This window comes from Apis mellifera, linkage group LG2, assembly GCF_003254395.2.
Source record: "Apis mellifera strain DH4 linkage group LG2, Amel_HAv3.1, whole genome shotgun sequence".
NCBI classification, from domain to species: domain Eukaryota; kingdom Metazoa; phylum Arthropoda; class Insecta; order Hymenoptera; family Apidae; genus Apis; species Apis mellifera.
Window position 1 is genome coordinate 6198156 of NC_037639.1, and position 17453 is coordinate 6215608.

At 36.5% G+C, this 17453-nt stretch overlaps 1 long non-coding RNA gene across 1 annotated transcript; it reads right to left on the bottom strand.

The window, feature by feature from the left end:
• Positions 1-9916: 9916 nt before the first annotated feature.
• LOC107964103 lies at positions 9917-16848 on the bottom strand. Its single transcript, XR_001702281.2, has 3 exons — positions 15728-16848; positions 12651-15644; positions 9917-10336 (listed from the first exon to the last, which is right to left on the bottom strand). It is a non-coding gene; the product is annotated as an uncharacterized LOC107964103 (long non-coding RNA).
• Between the last annotated feature and the right edge of the window lie 605 nt (positions 16849-17453).

Here is a 17453-nt window from a genome sequence, read left to right on the forward strand (position 1 = left end):
GAAAAATATTACAAAGTTAAAGGTGAGCGTTGAATTAAACATTTTACGAAGAATTTCAAAAGGATTTTATTTTATCATTTGTCGAATGACGAAACGCAATTAATCCCCTGGAAGGAAATTGAAAATTTTAAGAGACAGACGGTGAAACGTGAAAGGCCAAAACTAGAGGAGCCATGGAAATCTGAATTTCGAAGAAACTCAAGTATGAACATTCTTCTCTCGGTCGACGATATAATTCATCCCTCGTTGGGATTCGTAGTAATCCCAAACGTAAGATTTAGGGATAAGTCATCGACGAGAACGATATTCATCCTTTACTAGGTGCTCTCCAGAGGATAAGGGGGTAAGAGTTATTTGATCTCTTATTGTCCTTTTCCGCACTTTCTGTTTTTTCCCCTCCTCTCCTTTTTTGCCTTCCTCTCCTCGCCTTCCGATCCCCGTGGACCAATTCAATCTTAGTCTAGCTTCTCTTTCACGGTTATCGATACTTTTATCCTACGACGTTGTCAAATAAATCCATTTCACTTTCGTAAAAATTACGTCCAAGTATTACGTACATACTTGCTCGTAAAATAATATTTCCAACTTAATTGAGAATCAGATTAAGAGTTGATTCTTTAAAATTGCATATTTATCATGCATTCGATTTATAAATTCCTATTCTAAAAAAAAGAAGAAAATATACATTATATAGCAAACGAGTAGTAATTCAATTTGACTGTAATTAATTTCAAACTCTGATATGAAATACATTTATCTATTTAACGTACGATATCAAATTCAAAAAAAGAAAAAAAATATAACGTTTCCAAAAAACCAGAGAAATTGAAACAAAATGAGAAGAAGATTTTTCGAAAAATTACTCTTCCAATATCGTAACTTCCTCTATCTATTGGATCACGGAGGGAGAAGACGAAGAATCGGATAGGAAACGGTGCGTTCGAATCATTTAGACGAGCGAACATTTCGAGGGAGGAAGAAATTGGGGAAGGGTATTTTAACAGGAATAGAAGGATCCGCGAATAAATCGGCGATGATAAGATTTGCATATTAACAGCGTTACTGTCTGGGTACCGAAGAGACGAAGGCTCGGTGTCCTCCGCCCTTTCCGTGTCGTGCCCTACCCCCGCCATTCATTCGCATTCTCCTCGGGGGCTTGCAACACCCGAAAATCCGCCTCCGATTCTGACCACGACTTTTCACCAACCCTTTCCAACTCTCCTCCTCCTGTAGAGGCTGAATCGACGAGAAACGCCTCGAATTCCGGCTCCCAGATGTTGGGCAAAAAGTCTCGAAAAAGACAGAGGTTCGAGGGAAGGATAGATGGACGAGGCTTGATCACATCGAGCCGTATCAGAAAACGAGGAAACCGAACTCTCCCTTTACACGGTTACACGAGACGCTCGATCAACCGCCTCTGTATTTCCACTAGGAAAACGTTGCAAATTACGTATGATATGATGGTGAACGAAAGAATGGATTGCTGAGAGAGAAGGTTAAACAGAGATGGTATTTTGTTGAGAATAATAATTTTTTAGAATCTCACAAAACGTGGAATTCTATGTGATAGGATGAAATATTTGATGAATGAAGAATCATCATAGAATTATTATCATAGTACTCGAGCGAGTGAATATAAGTGAAAATATTTCCACTAGGAAAACATTGCAAATTATGATGATGTACGAAAGAATGGATTGCTGAGAGAGAAGGTTAAACAGAGATGGTATTTTGTTGAGAATAATAATTTTTTAGAATCTCACAACACGTGGAATTCTATGTGATAGGATGAAATATTTGATGAATCAAGTGAAGAATCATCATAGAATTATTATCATATTCGAACGAGTGAATATGAAAATAAATAGGAAAATTAAATATATCGTTTTTTTTTTTTAGAACGATTTGTGAAGGATCGATTGATAATGATAAATTTGAACGTACAGTACGAAGAGGCAATCGCTGGAAGTAGTATGGATCAATGTATAACGCGACAGGCGATCAATAGCATAAACCGATGCGTGGACCAAACATCCTATGTGTAAAATGGATTAACGTTTACTTGATCAATGACAAGTAAAAATGGCAAATAGGCACACATTGTGTGTCTATAATAATACAAGCTGATTGAGAGTTTGCTTGACAAACATATCTCTGCTAGCTTATAATTAATAAGCAAATATGCACTCTTAATAATCAAACGAAAATATTTCCACGCGGATTGAATAAAATTATTCAACAATTTTCGAATGTGGAAAATAACAATAATAAAAAAAGTTTTTTGAAATAATACATTAGTAACAGATGATGTAATTATTCAAAAACAATTTTGAATTTTTAAAGAAACTTGAACAGTCTCATAAAACTTCTATAATGGATATTTTATAAAATTCATTATATTCTACTAACAAACTATATTAATTTATACAGATTGTCGAGAAAGAGAGCAATATAATAATCAAATCAAATTGACTGACGTATTGAACTCAATTCGTTCAAAATTGTTTTTCTTTAAACTCGAAAAATCCGATCTCGGAAAATGCATCGATATCAAAAAACTTTCGAAACGTTCGATTTTCCAAGGTTTGTTTCCGTTGAAAGAATTTTCAAAGAATGTACATACCGACGATCGTGCTAGGAGAAACGACTCCCACTTCCCGAGCGTTAAATCTTCCACGATACGTGCCCCGAAATCAAGTTCTCCACTTAAAATCACGGAACAAAAATTACTTGTACATAAGTTATCGGCAAATCACGTGAAAGTAACTTTGACGTAAAATAAAAAGTTCCCATCCCGTAGAAACGTGCAACCGGGAAGATAGAAAGTGAAAAAGTAAAAAGAGGATTGAACTTAAATGTTTGATTTCAACGTTTCATCTGTGAAAACGTTGAAAGCTATCGATCTTATTTTTCAAATAACTATATACTGTGGTATAATTATCACGCATACTTTTATAATCAATAATATTCCATTGCTCGGATCTTTCGAAACGCGAAGGATCTCCGTGTAAAAAACATGTTTTGAACAAGCTTGATATTAAAGTTCAATCTTTTTGGAGATATAGAAATTAATCATTCCCATGTAACACCGAAATGAATACCATTCATCAAGTTATAAGTAGGAAGTAAACAGTGAATCCTTAATATAAATGAAATTCTCTTTTTATCCAGAAATTCCAAGCTTATTAAAATATTTTATCGAATAATATACTATTCCCATAATAATTCGCAAAAATTAAATTCTCCTTCTATTCAAAAATTCCAAATTTATTAAAATACCTCCCTTACTAATTTCGAAATCCGTTTCAAAATTTAATTCATCATACATTCTCCTTACGTTTTCTCTTTTTCCTTTCAAAAAAAGTCACTTCGATTTTCGGAATATTAAATTAGACAAAAAAAAAAGAAAATTTCAAAGTCCTCGATCGAAACCATACACGATACATTATTTCACGCGTTACCATCCCTTTTTATAATTCACGAGCACGAGAGGCTGACACGCGATTACTTTTCAATCGGGCCCATTTAATCGAGGCCGCTTAATATTTCCCCTCGCCTTTTGCTCCCTTCATACACTTCCACCCCGACGTCTCGAGGAATACTCTCAACATCTTATCCCTCGATTATAATACACAATCCACCGTGTTCCCCGTCCACGCTCTTTCGAACCTTTGCTCCCTTTTTTCTTTTTTTTTTTTTATCCCTTTAACCTCCACTTCATCCCCCCATTCTCCCACTTCTGGCAACCCCTCTGCAGGACCAAAACGACCCTCCTCTTCCCTCTTTCTCCCTTTAATCTCCCTCCTTCTCCGTTTCTCTTCTCAACGAAACAGTTGCGGATATCTAGCACTCGCTAATGGATATTGCTGCTGCCCTTGCTCTTGCTCTTGCCTCAGCCACCTGACTTTACGAGGCCGTCTGCTCGCGTTTCGGATAAATTAGAAAACTCCACAGGCTTAGCCTCCTTTTTTTCGGCCAGATCGGCGCAGCTCACTTTTGCATGCCGGGCAAAGCGTATTTGCATGACAAACGGCCCTTGCTCGTGTACCTTGCTCCCTTCCCCCTTTCCCCTCCCATCCCCGAGCTCGCTTCGATTCTACCCGGCCCTAATTTCTTCCACGAGCACCAAACGTCTTTCCCGCCGGTTTAATTGCCGGATACTCTACGTTGTATTATTCTTTTTTTTTTTTCTAATTCTTTTCTTTCCATTGATTTTTCTGAGCATGAAAATTTAACAAGATGGAAAAATTAGATAGGTATCGAAATTTGTCAGAATTTAATTATTCTTTTAACTTGCAAGAATAATTTAATATTTGTTCAAAAGATTAGAATTCTATTTCAAGTTGAAGCAAAGGTATATAGATACGTTTCTTCCAGAAAAATTTTCTTCCAGAAATTGGAATATTATTCGAACTTGGACGAGAAAATTTTTCCTAATTTTTAAAAAGTTAATGTCAATTAAATTTTGGCCACGAAGAATACGGGAAGAAACAAAGGAAAGAGAATTTCAGAGTTCATTCTGATGAACCGAATAACCCTTTTCATTAAGCAATTCGCTGGCTTGCACTTGAGAGCCAAGTTCGATGAGTTATGAGGGATCTTATTATTTATTGGAAAGTAAGCCGCGAGCGGAGCCCGGTCGCATATCAACTTAATATTGTGCGACTCACCGAAGGGTGCATACCAATAAGACTTCTCGAGAGATTCGATTTATTGCATAAGTTTTAAACTATGCGGCGCGAGGTGTTGCTTGTTAAAACTTGATAGGTTGATGGGCAGAGTGCATCCGATATGTTAGAGAAAAATTCTCTCTTGCGAAACTTTGTAACAGGGGGATTGAAAGAAGCGTATATCCCGTATCAAATCATCGAATAAATTTAACGCCTCTTCGCATTAACGCCTCTCCCCCTTCGTCTAGTTATCTAATTTTTTTTAATCTAATCTGATTCGACTCAATTTATTTTTAATCCCCGTCGTTAATCACAAACGTACGTAAATTAAATAAATATCTTTTTAAAAAGAAAACATTCTATATATATCTAAAATGTTTCGAAGTATATAAGATTAATATCGATCTTATTAAATACTGAGAAACATTCTTCGATAATCATTTATAAAACATCGCATCACAAGTTACATTTATATTAACTCAATCAAGATTTTATTGCATTTGGAAGCAGAAAAGATAAAGTTCGAAATGCAAAAAAATCTGAAAACGCGTGTTAATATTCCCCGAGTTGAAATCTAGCCCCACCGAGGAAACTTGCTAGTCTAACGTTCTTCCCTTCTTGGAATTCTGTGAGCGCATGCCGTGAGATTAATATTGACGGCTTCGAAGGCCGTACCGATATGCACGATGGAGCAAATTTAATTTTCGTGTCCCGGGGATATCGGCCGGAGGGGAGAAACGTTGGCTATCTCCTGGCTGGACTGCGGACCTTTCTTACCTGCAATGGTTACGGCCGGATGCGTAGCCGTGGCCAAGAATATAATTAAAACTTTACCGCTGTATCCACAACAACCGATCGAGATATAAATCAACAGGCTCCCCCCACTCGCTCGCCTCGGGTTAATATTAGATTGGGCAAGTAATATTGAATGAATATCTCTAGAAACTATTTTTTTTTTTTTAATAAAGAGATATCTTGGCAGTGATATCATTCAAATATTACACTCGATCCGCAATTCCAACAAAGTAATCGATGAATTTACGCGAGATTAATAGCCATTTAATCCAACAAGAAAATTTATGTCATTAATTAATTTAGAGATTATTTTAATGACGTAAAATCTTTACTATATTCGTTTATAATAACATTGTTTTATTTATTTGCAGATGATCATTATATCTTTAAAGTCAGAATGGGAATAGTGTCAAGAAGAAGAAAATCCCTCCTTTATAAACTGGAAATCTCCCTCCCCAGTGGACAATAGTAGGAAAGTTTCGAAACTCGCGTCAAGAATTAACGCAAATAATAGTCGCTTATTGGTATCTTGGAGTGTGTGTCTGGCCTATGCATCTTTATTGACCGATACTTTTCTTCCAGGGTGGAAGTTCTCCAAGACTTCCGTAGCCGCGGAAATGGTTGGGAAAAGTATCAGGAAGTCCAATCGGGCAACTCGTTACCTAAGAACCGGGGAGGTCGCCGCCACTCGACCCCCTATATTGCGATTCGATGCGCCGTATTGACACTTGAATACGAAATAACCGCAAGGAAAACTCCATTTCGTCCATCCCCCCTCCCCCTATTCCGTTAAATATACCAAGGTCGAAACATTTGCACGAACATCATTCTAATATATTTTTCGATCGAAATTTTAATATATATATAAAGTTTGTGAGTATTCTTTTTGGAATAAAAATTTACTTCGAAATTTAATTGCAGAAACAGGCAGAAACATTCGATCTTTCTTTCGTGAGCTCGCTTGATTTATCATTACGAATTCGAGTATGCGTGCTCGATGGCCAGGAAGAAAGAAGAAGGGATAGCGTGGTTGGTCGCGGTTCTCAGCGCGCGTACAAGTCCAATTGCCCGAGACCGAGGGAGGAAAGAAGAAATTTCCGGTGCTCGCCTCTTTTCTTCTCGTTTGGAAAGGGGAAATGGAATAGCGAGGCACCTCTTTCCGAAAGCTGGAGACTTTTGGTCAACGAACTCTCCGTGGACTGTGGCCACGAAAGTTTTGCGGCCACGAGAGCAGCGCCAGTATTTATGTCGGGGGTAACAGAGCGTAACGCTTTCTGCTGGGGCGAACAGAGGATTGAAACTTACCGCCCTTTCTTCTTCCCACGCGATAACTTCCGCACCCCTGTCGATCGAAAACGTTATCGCCGCCGTCTTGGATTTGAAATTCATTAACCATTCGGATCATGTAGATACGAATCCATCTTTCGTATTTTTTGGAAATTTTATTGAAAGATTCTCATCTTTGAAATTTTATCTTGTTTAAGTGATAAGTTTTATAACTTTTATTCTTATATATATATTCTTCTATATCTTATATATTCTTCTATTTTATAACTTATTATTCTTCTAGATTTGATCATTTTTATTTTATTCTATGCCATCTGTTTGCATATTGCTCACATTATTTTCTATTATTAAATTGATGTAATTCCAAGTAGAAATATGAAAAAAAAAGCCGGAACATTTTTCATATTCACTTAGCGTATTTACATGAATTCAGAAAATCTCCATTTTTTTTCGTACAATTCAACATATTTTATGCTCACATATATATTTCACATATACATTGATATGTATATATATACATTCAAAATATTTTTAAAAAAATTTCTCTCACGGAATTAATATGCGTCCACTTTTCTGGAAAAACTCCGTTCGGAAAGGGAAATATGAGATAATAAATTAAATTCTCGTTAAAAGAGAATCTTGCGGCAAAAATTTCTGTTTTATTTTTCCTGGGACGAAAATTCGAGTCAGTTTTCCATTCGATTCGAAGATGCTTCCTTTCCGGAATCGCCACACAACTTGGTTATTTGCCTCGCGGTTTTCTTATGTTGCCTCGCAATTAGCCAAGATTATGGCTGTCCCGCGAATTCGCTCAAGAGCCAGGAACCTGAGTTATCCACGGCCGTGGTGTTCCGCTTTCGTCAATTCCAGTTTCGTGGAATCCCAAACACACGAGCGGAGGGACTCCAATTTCTGTGCGCATCGCGGGTCCGCGTGCAATTTGTGACTGTTTCTACTGTAAGGTGTAACGTTAAATCAGTCGAGAACGCGCATTCAACGGGAGAGTCATTGTCAAACTCAAAATTGACTTCGCTCCTGTTTCAAATTGTTGTGAGAGAATTTATTGTGACGCATATAAAAATAATCGAATTGTGTAAAAGACACGTAAATATCTTTATTTTTTGACTTTTTTCTTCTATGTGAAGTACGAAAATTTCATTAGATTTTTATTAAAAATTTTCCCTTTCATCCTATAATCTTATAATTTCATTTTGACATCCCTTTCATATCCTATAATTTGATTTTAATAAAGATATATTTTTATAAAAATTTATCAAATATACTTCAAATTTGTTACTCGTTGTTACTTTTGTATTTCCAATTCTCTAATGTAAAATTGTAGAATCAGAAAATTGTATATATTGTATATTTTAAGGGATAATTTTTAAAGAAAAGAAAACTATAGAAGCGAGAAACGCTCCAAAGTAGAATTTTAAATCTCTCGAAATGCATAATAATTCGAAGCAGCTATTTCCCTCCTCTTTTCGGTCGAGAGAGATTTCATTAAAATTCGAAGCAGCCAATGAAATGAAATCTATCCACCGGCTCCTGTTACTTACTGTCCACGATAGCAACAGGTAGTGGTCGGAGGGTCGCAGCTTCCTTTCATTTCGCAGACTTCCGATTACCTATTTTAGCATGCGAAACGAATATACGATTTCAAATGGCGGAGGGGCGCGAAACCGATCGCACAATCGAACGGAAATTCGAGCAAGCGGGACAATTCCTCGCCGAGCTAATTCGAAACTCGAAATTTCGACGGAATCATCGTTTTATTAATAATAAAATGATTGAGAAAAAAAATTTAATCTTTGAATAATATGTGATTCACGATTGAATTTCACGTGATAAGAAATAGTACGATGAACTATTTCCAAAATTTTATATTGTTATGTAACAAAGAGCACGATATAATTTTTTTACGTTATTTTATTATATTATTATTATCGAATGAAGAAAACAACAAAGAGAGAGAGAGATGATGAATGATAACGATTCATCTAGATGTGATAATAAACGAATAAATGAGTATTTGTAGTGAACATGAACGAAATTGGTAGATGAAATTGACGATGGAACGATGAAATTTTAGGTAAACGAACATAGAAATTATCTTTGCAATTGCGATGAAATTAAATCAATTTCACCCTCGCGTCGATGATTCCGCAAATTTCACGACCAATTTATGAAATAAACAGTTCGTTTTATTGCACAGAGATGGTGTCGATTATTACAGAGATTCGTCGGCTTTGTTATACCCCGGAATTTTAGGTGTCAATGGATTATATTTCGTCTTCTGGTCGATAAATTCAACGATATAATTCAGTTATCGTTATTGAACATACTTTGAAACGTGATATTTAAATAAACTCTTGAAAAATTTGAAATAGAATAGTTTTATCGTTCCGTTATAATTCCGCGATAAAAATTTTTCAATTTTTCAATTCCCTTGCAAAAAAAAAAGACAACAAATATTTCGCAAAAACCATCGAATATCTATTAAACATTCTACAATAATGATAATAAAAATTCTACCTAATTTTATCTTCGCAAATTTAATACTTGCTTAAACATAACTTCGGATAACAAAAAACAAACTATCGCCATTATCTTTTCATTAACCAACTTTTTTACTAGCATAAACAACTTAACAAAGAGATTTCATAATTTAATCTCGACGTTGTAAATTCAATCTCAATTTACAACTTTTTATCATAGGAAAAGATATGGTAAAACAAATATACGGTAGAAAATGAAAAGATTACGAATCCGCAGGAACCGGTCCTACAAATTTTGCGCCTCTAATTCGCGCTTCGAGCTTCATAAAAACCGCTAAAACGGTATTATACGGCCGATTTAGCGAGCCGGTAATGGTTGAAATTTACGATTCTTGGTAATTCGCATTAGAAACGGTATAATGATCCTAATCGACTAACGAGTCTCGATTAGTCTCGAACGCACAATGTATTATGCCGTTCGAGGGTAGTCACGGCGAAACTCAATAGTCTGGCCAAATACCAACCGCAATTAGTACTTAATACAGCATCGAGATAGAATTTAAATTAATCTTGGAAATCTATCAGTTTCTAAAGAAGAAAAATAATAGCAAATATAATAAAAAATATATATATATATTTTCTACAAAGAGATATATTTGTATTATTTTTCTAAAAAAGAAAAAAACTCTTATCCTTTCCAATTTTTCAGGAGACAATTTACCATTGAATTTATCTCTTCTTTTCTTTTCTTTTTTAGAGTATTATTAAAAGATCAAACGATACTCTTATATTTATCTCAAAATGAAAAATATATTATTTGCAAAACGCGATGAGATATTTGGCAAGAATTATCGAATCTCATCCTCTCGTAGAATGAGATTCGATTGATAAAAAAATCGATTGATAAGATTGCAATATTTTTTTTCCTTTCGAAAAACGAAAAAGTTCTTTCTTAACGATCGGTTTGGAAAATTCTTCGGGTGTTACACGTATAAAGCTGCAGAATTTCAAGCGGCGGTAAATCTTTCTACCGGTTCCGGGGGGGTTTTTCCAACTCCCAAAGAACGTAAACCGATTAAGTCGGACCTGCAGACATAAATGAAATATTTAATCCCACCAGCTCCGGTGAATATAACTTCGTTCCCGTAGACGCTTTGTAATTATCATTCTCTCAAGTAATTCTCGTTCATGGTCGGAAGAATAATCGGCACGTAAGCAAAGCCCGTCATTGTGCCGCGTTTACGGACGAGGGGGCGTCTTGATTGTTCCATCACGTTAAACTGATTAACGTGAATAAATATTATCTTCGTAAAAATAACGTCTTTTAATACTTGACAAACAATCTAATAATATATCTCTCCAGGAATAAGAAATCTTTATCTCTTATCTCAAGTTGGAAATCTCAATTATATAGACTCGATGGCTGACTATATACGGACACGTATCACTTGTCCATCAATGAAGAAATATCTTTCATCCCATCTCATCCACAAATTTTCAAGTTGTTTGCATTGTGATAAAAGGTGATTATAATTAAAAAAAAATCATCCAAGATTATTAACCTTGTTTCCTTGCAACAGGATCCTTGCGGCGATTAACGAGTTAAAAGCAGTATTTCGGCGAAGGCACAGTCCCAGAGCCGGCTCTCATTCGACAGGCCTTTACTAATATCCCTAAGTGCATCGTGAGCCGCTTGATGCAGCGTTGCACGAGCTCTGATACGCTGCACTCCGCTTACTTTTTCCTTCATCCTTCTCCCTCCTACGCCTGCTACGGCCTCTTTCTCACCGCTTCTCCACGCTTTTCTCACGTTCATTCCCTTTCAACCCCTCGTCCCACCCTTCAATTCGAGCGCGTGGCCGAGCGAGCGAGCGCGCGCACCCGGGATCCCCACTTCTCGTGATTACTTCCGATTTTATCCTAGACGCAGAAATTGTGGTGGTGCATGGCCACGGTTTTTCCCAAAGAATAGTAATATAAAAAGTAGTGCACAGCCTTCTCCTCGCGGCGCGGCGCGAAAGGAAGAAAGGGGCGACGCGCGAAACAACGAGATCGTGAAAATATTCCCGAATCGTCTCTCCCTCGAACGATTCTTCATAATCCCTTTCCTCCCTTATCTTTTTGCCCCTTCGAGTTGAAAACGTTGGATTAATTGCACGATTTAAAAAAAGTATTATCGTATCGCATTCAAAAATTGAAGAAGCGATCACATTTATGAATAATAATTCGTTTAATTCAAGGGGACAAGGCGAGGGATAACCGCGCTAAAATGTGTCCGTCCCGTCCGAGCAACGAAACGACAACGGATGCCACGGATATTTCCATAAAAGTAACGTTGAAATTTCCATAACAGCGCGTATTATTTTCGGGCGTGGAAATGGGAAACTGGATTCGCGTTCTCGCGGTAATATTACACGGATGAGAGTTCGGCGTCGTTCACTGTAATATCACGTGTTTCGTTCCAGGACGGTGGCTCCGTTAAAAGGGATACCGTTGTCCGAATTGCTTTGACTATTTTAATTAACCTTCTTTGACGTTGCTGGACGGAATATATATCCCCCGTTTCTAATATATCGTCCGATTAATAGTTATAATGTTTGGAGAAACGAGTGAGACGGAACACGAGTGCAAATTTCGTTATATAACTTTTCCTCGTTCACGTTTCTACATTCGGAGTATAAAAAGAAAAAAAAAAACAGGACACGTAAAAATATCTCTAAGCTTAAGAAATATCCGATCTCCATTCCGATACCGATAATCCTTACACAAAAAAAAAAATCTATAATCGCGTTGGCTTGGCTTTCTTCGAGAATAAGGGCTCGTGAAATTCCAGCTTAAATACACGTATATGAATATACGTAAATAAAGCTCTCCTCGGGCCGGGGTATCATTCTTCCAAAATTCTCGAATGGATCCGGATAAAAGCTTCCCTTTTCGCCCAAAAAATCCTGTTACAGATAGATAGAGGGATCGAAAGAGGGTCCTCGAAGATCGAGGAAAGATTCAGACCGGATGGAAAATTTCCGGAATTTCAATTCCCTCCCATCATCCTTCTCGAATAGATCTCACCCCCCTCTCGATTCTTATGCACACTCTCGAATTAACATTCGAGTTGGAGAGAAACGGATAGCTAGAGGAGACAGAAAGGGAGAAAAATAGGCTGAGAAGATGTGTAGAGGATGGAGCCTCGATGGAGTTGGTCCGAGATACCTGTGTATCTGTGGCCGGGCCTGGTATTCGAGGATTTAACCGGAGTTTAGCATAATATTAGCGGGCGGAGGGGAGGAGGGAAGACAGGACAACAGGCAGACGACGCGAGAAGATGGGTGAGCGTAGCGGGTAGCGCGGGTAGTGTGAGAGAACGGGTGAGAGAAGGGTACAGGTATTATTCATGGATTACCTCACTTGTCCCGGCTACAATCCTCCCAAAGCCTCCATTAGAATAATTGCTTCTTCATCTTCGCGCTTATGTGGTTGCTACCGCCCGCCACTGCGTCATTCTCTTTCACAGCCGCGATCCGCATCCATTCTCCATCCCCCCAGGCATCCTGCACCCCCGTCACTTAGCCGCGATGCGAACCTACACCGGTGTGTTGCGGCTACACCATTCTTCTATCGGCCCTCCCCTCCCCTCCCCCCCCGTCGTCGTCGTCGCAGCTTCCGTTGCACAGCTGAGGGGAGAGTTCGGCTCCTTCGTGCAATTTCGAAATCGTATTATCGTACTTGTCATCCGATGAAAACCAGTTTTCGACCGGTTGGAGTGTAAATAGAAAGACAATTAAGAGTTAATTTAATAGGAAAGGTTTGTGGAAAGAATGACAAATTACTTCTTCCTGCATCTTTCGTCGCATCTTCACAAAGAATTGATATAGATATATATATATAGCTCGTATATGATCATAAATACAAGAAGCTTTTTTATAGCTTCATCTATTTTTTTATTACCGATAAAAATTCAAGCGTCGATGCTTGGTCATTCGTCGATACTTGCTTCTATAAATTGAATATTGAATAAATTCTTCTTTTTTCTTTTTTTTTTTTTTGATTAATCTATGATCCTGTTTCGTCGAACGATATCATAACTAAATATCACGAGGGGGAGTTTTATATTTCATTTCCTGAAACTCGTTTACTCCTTTTACGATTTTTTTTTTTTATATCTAGAGTCGGTAATTTCACTATAAAGCTCTTCCGCAACCGAGAGAAAATTATTCAAATATTTGAACAGCCTTGTCGCGGCCACTTTCTTTTCCGGCTTTCAAAAATGAGGCGGATCGCCAGCTCATATCTCCGTCTATAATGGTTTCAATTGTCTTTTTTTTTTTTTTTTATCTTATTTAAGTTCATTTTCCTTCTCTCTTTTCTCGCTCTATATTTTCAACCGAAGAAAATTCTTGTCTAGGAGATTTAATTTGTTTTTTCATGCGAGTGTCGATGCAGTTGACTCGGAACGGGAGGAAAAATAGCCGTGGTATCGATCGTTGCCGATGAAACGGTGGAAACGGCGAAATATATGAGGCGAAATGTCGAGGAACGTTCGGCGTAAATGTTGAAACTCGCGCGAGAATGGACTTGTCAACAGTTGTTCTCTTCGCAAATGTTTATTTTGGAAATTGAATTCCCGCAATAAAAACTTGGCGCGAGCATTAATCGTTCCCTCCTTCCTTCTCTTTTTTTTCTTTCTTTCTTTCTTTCTTTCTTTTCTTTCTTTCATTCCTCCCCCTCCCTACTTTGGTAAGAACAGTGAAATAACTTCCCGCTTCTGTTGGGAATGTTCTGGTTAATTGTTCCTCCACGTAGTGGCGTGCAAACGATGATAATCGATTAGAAAAATTTAATTAAAAGTTAATTGGAAATTTCATTCTCCCAGTGTGTTATTCAAACAGGTTGAAGCAAATTATTTAAACCGTTTATGCTTGTCCTGGGAAAGAGGAATCGAAGAAAGTAACAAACTTTGAACGATATATCATCCGTTTCTGTATGAAACAACGGTTCTCCCTTTTTTTATCCTGTAACAACTTGTTACATTGATAAAAATTCATGAAACAAGTTGATATCCATTTCTCTCAATCGTTGAAATTGTTCCATAAAAAAGCAACTGTTATGATATATTAATAGTAACTTCGACGATTCAACAACTATTCCTCTTCTAATAATCAGACAAGGTTATCCAATAATCGACGAAATAAATCGATAGAAGATGCGTGTAAGGAACGATAAGATATAAAAGAGAAGGAAAGGAATGAAACAAACGTATCGAACGCTTGATCTGCCTTTCGATATTCGAAAAAAGGAAGAAGGCATTCGTGGGAGGAGGAGGAGGAGGAGGAGGCCGGCTAGAAATATTCGCGGCAGGTGTTATAGCAAATGTCGCGTGAAATGCAATTTGCAGCCGCGACGTTGGCTTTTCATTCGATGATTCTCGTTATCCTCGTTACACGTGCCCGTGGCAAATTGCGCGCGAAACCGTGAGAATAAATTGTCTCCACGAGCGGCGACGACGATTGCATACACACAGCATGGCGACGTCGAATAGGGCCGCGGCGAAAGCATTCGCCTCCCCCTTTTTCCCACCCTGCGGCCCCCTGCGATGCGATCCCGCGAATATTTAGTTACCGTGAACTACACTCGTTACCGTTTCATCTTCCGCTGCCAGATACGTGCGACGATTCCTTGAGTCCTTTCGCCCAAACACCCCCTCCTTTTTTTCTTCTCTCCTCCCGTCGATCGTCTGGCGGGCACGTTTCTTCTGTAAAATGTTCTCTGCTCCTTCCCCTCGTGCTCTGTGTCTCGCATTACTGCTATCTCTCGTACCCCTGTGTGTGTGTTTCGCGTATCTCATCGTAACGGGCTCACGATTAATTTCCTCTCTTCCTGTGGGTGATACCTGTTTCAGACAATTTCTCTTCTTCATTTGTGTATCGAGTCGACTTCCTTTTGTAAATCCTTGTGTCAATTTTTAATCTGTCTTTCGATATATGTGCATCGAATGGTGAATTGTTTTCTTTTTTTTAATATTACAAAATAATAATCCAAGAATAGTAAGTTAGGTTTGATTATAATGAAAGCGATAAAAATTTCTATCGGATTAAATTATTCTGGAATACTTCTATATTGCACGAATTTTCTTTCTCGTGAAAATTGTGTACATGTGTACAAATGTTTAACTAGAGGCCATTCCAAAATCATCAATAAAATTCATTAAGCCGAAGCATCTTCAAATCTAATGTGGATGTGGTACCAACACGATACATAGTCTGGCGGATAATGCAATTGTTGCAGGTAATGTGCTTTGTACAGTATACTATAGTCATTGAATTGGCCGTGGTAAACCGAGAGCTTGCACTGCTCGTTTTCCTACCTCTCCACGCTGTTTACCAAGATATTACAACAGCTGGAAAATATGAAATGAAATTATTGACAGGAATTTTCATAAAAATTCAAAATAATGTAATTTATCAATAGTATCATACATACTTTACAATTGAACAATTAGAGGATCAACTTGAACGTTTATTATCAAATCAAATCATCGTCAGTTTATGTTAGTTACATAATTTAGAAAATGTATGTATATGTACAAAATATATAATTTGAAAGATAATATTAATGTTAATCATATTAATAATTTGAGCTGATTGTTCAAAACGTATAAATTAATCGTGCTAATCGGATTTTTGTCATTTATTCATATACATACAATGCGATTGTTCAATCATCAATGTTCATACGTTTCTCCCTTCCCATCCAGGATGCATTTCGCGCACAAAAGCATTGTCTCTTGTCAGCGTTGGTAAAAATTGGTCGCAGCCGAGCGTGCATCAGTAAGACTGCATCGAGGCCGCTTTAAAAGGAAATACGCGCGTTTCAGCGAAATTCGTGTGTATAAATACATAAGAAAAAGGCAGGAAAAAGAGGTGGCGACGAGAAGACTGGCTGTACATAATCGCGTCGCGACAAAGAATCCATAAAAGGTTGGGCTGCCTGCGTTTTTCGTATAGTGCCGAAGAGAAGAGAGAAGAGAGAAAGGAGACTGAGAGAGCGACTCTAAGCTGTGCCGCACTCGTGTTCCCGTGAACACAATAATGCTCCGCTATTAACCGAGAGCTTGTATTAAGCCCTCGAAAAAAGCTTTCATGCACTTAACGACAAATAATATGAGAAGTAGTGCTACGCAGTCGGGACACCCGTCTCGCTAACTTTCTACAGATTCCACTACAAACATGTAACGATTCATCACCTGCAAAATAGAATTCATAATAGTTTAGAATTGTTTTTCTTCTTTTTCTTTTTTTTTTGAAATCGATAATCATCAACTTTTCTTTTTGTATCTCAATAAAATAATCAAATTATTTAATCTTAGAAATCATTTGAAATTGTGTTTGTTCTTTCTTTGATAGATGAGTATCAAATATTTTGAAATTAAGATTTATGTTATACATTGCAAGATCTTAATAAAATTTTATAAATATGCTTTCCCTTTAATTGTTTATTTATAATATATATTTAGAATCAATAATTCTGGTATTAATCTTGAATCTGATATTGTTTGAATCTTGCAAATTGTGAATATTTTATAAGGAAAAAAAAGCTTAATAAAAAGCTTTTTAAATAATAATTATAATTAATTAACATTTGCATAAATAAATAATATTTTAGAACTTATTATAACAACATTGAAAACTATTATATATTACATGAAAAATCAAGTTAATATTGTTAAGTTAAATAATAATTAAATTTTAAATAATAATTATAATTAATTAACATTTGCATAAATAAATAATATTTTAGAACTTATTATAACAACATTGAAAACTATTATATATTACATGAAAAATCAAGTTAATATTGTTAAGTTAAAGTATTAACATTGATAAGCTAAAATAAGCGAAAAATTAAAAAAAAATTGTAAAAAGAAAAAAATGTATATTTATTTTTCAAATTATATGAATTTTTCATAAAATTATATCACAAAATATTAGATACTCAAATTCATATTTTTATATAGTATTAAATATTGTAATTAAAATTGAACAAAAAAAATTATTCATCAAATTAAAATTTTATTATTATTATTATGTTTTTATGTATTATGTATTTATTATATAATTAATACATTAATAGCGTAATATATTTGAATCATTACCTTATTTTTTCCAATTTTTTTCCAAATCTTTTACTAATTCCTACTTACCTCTCT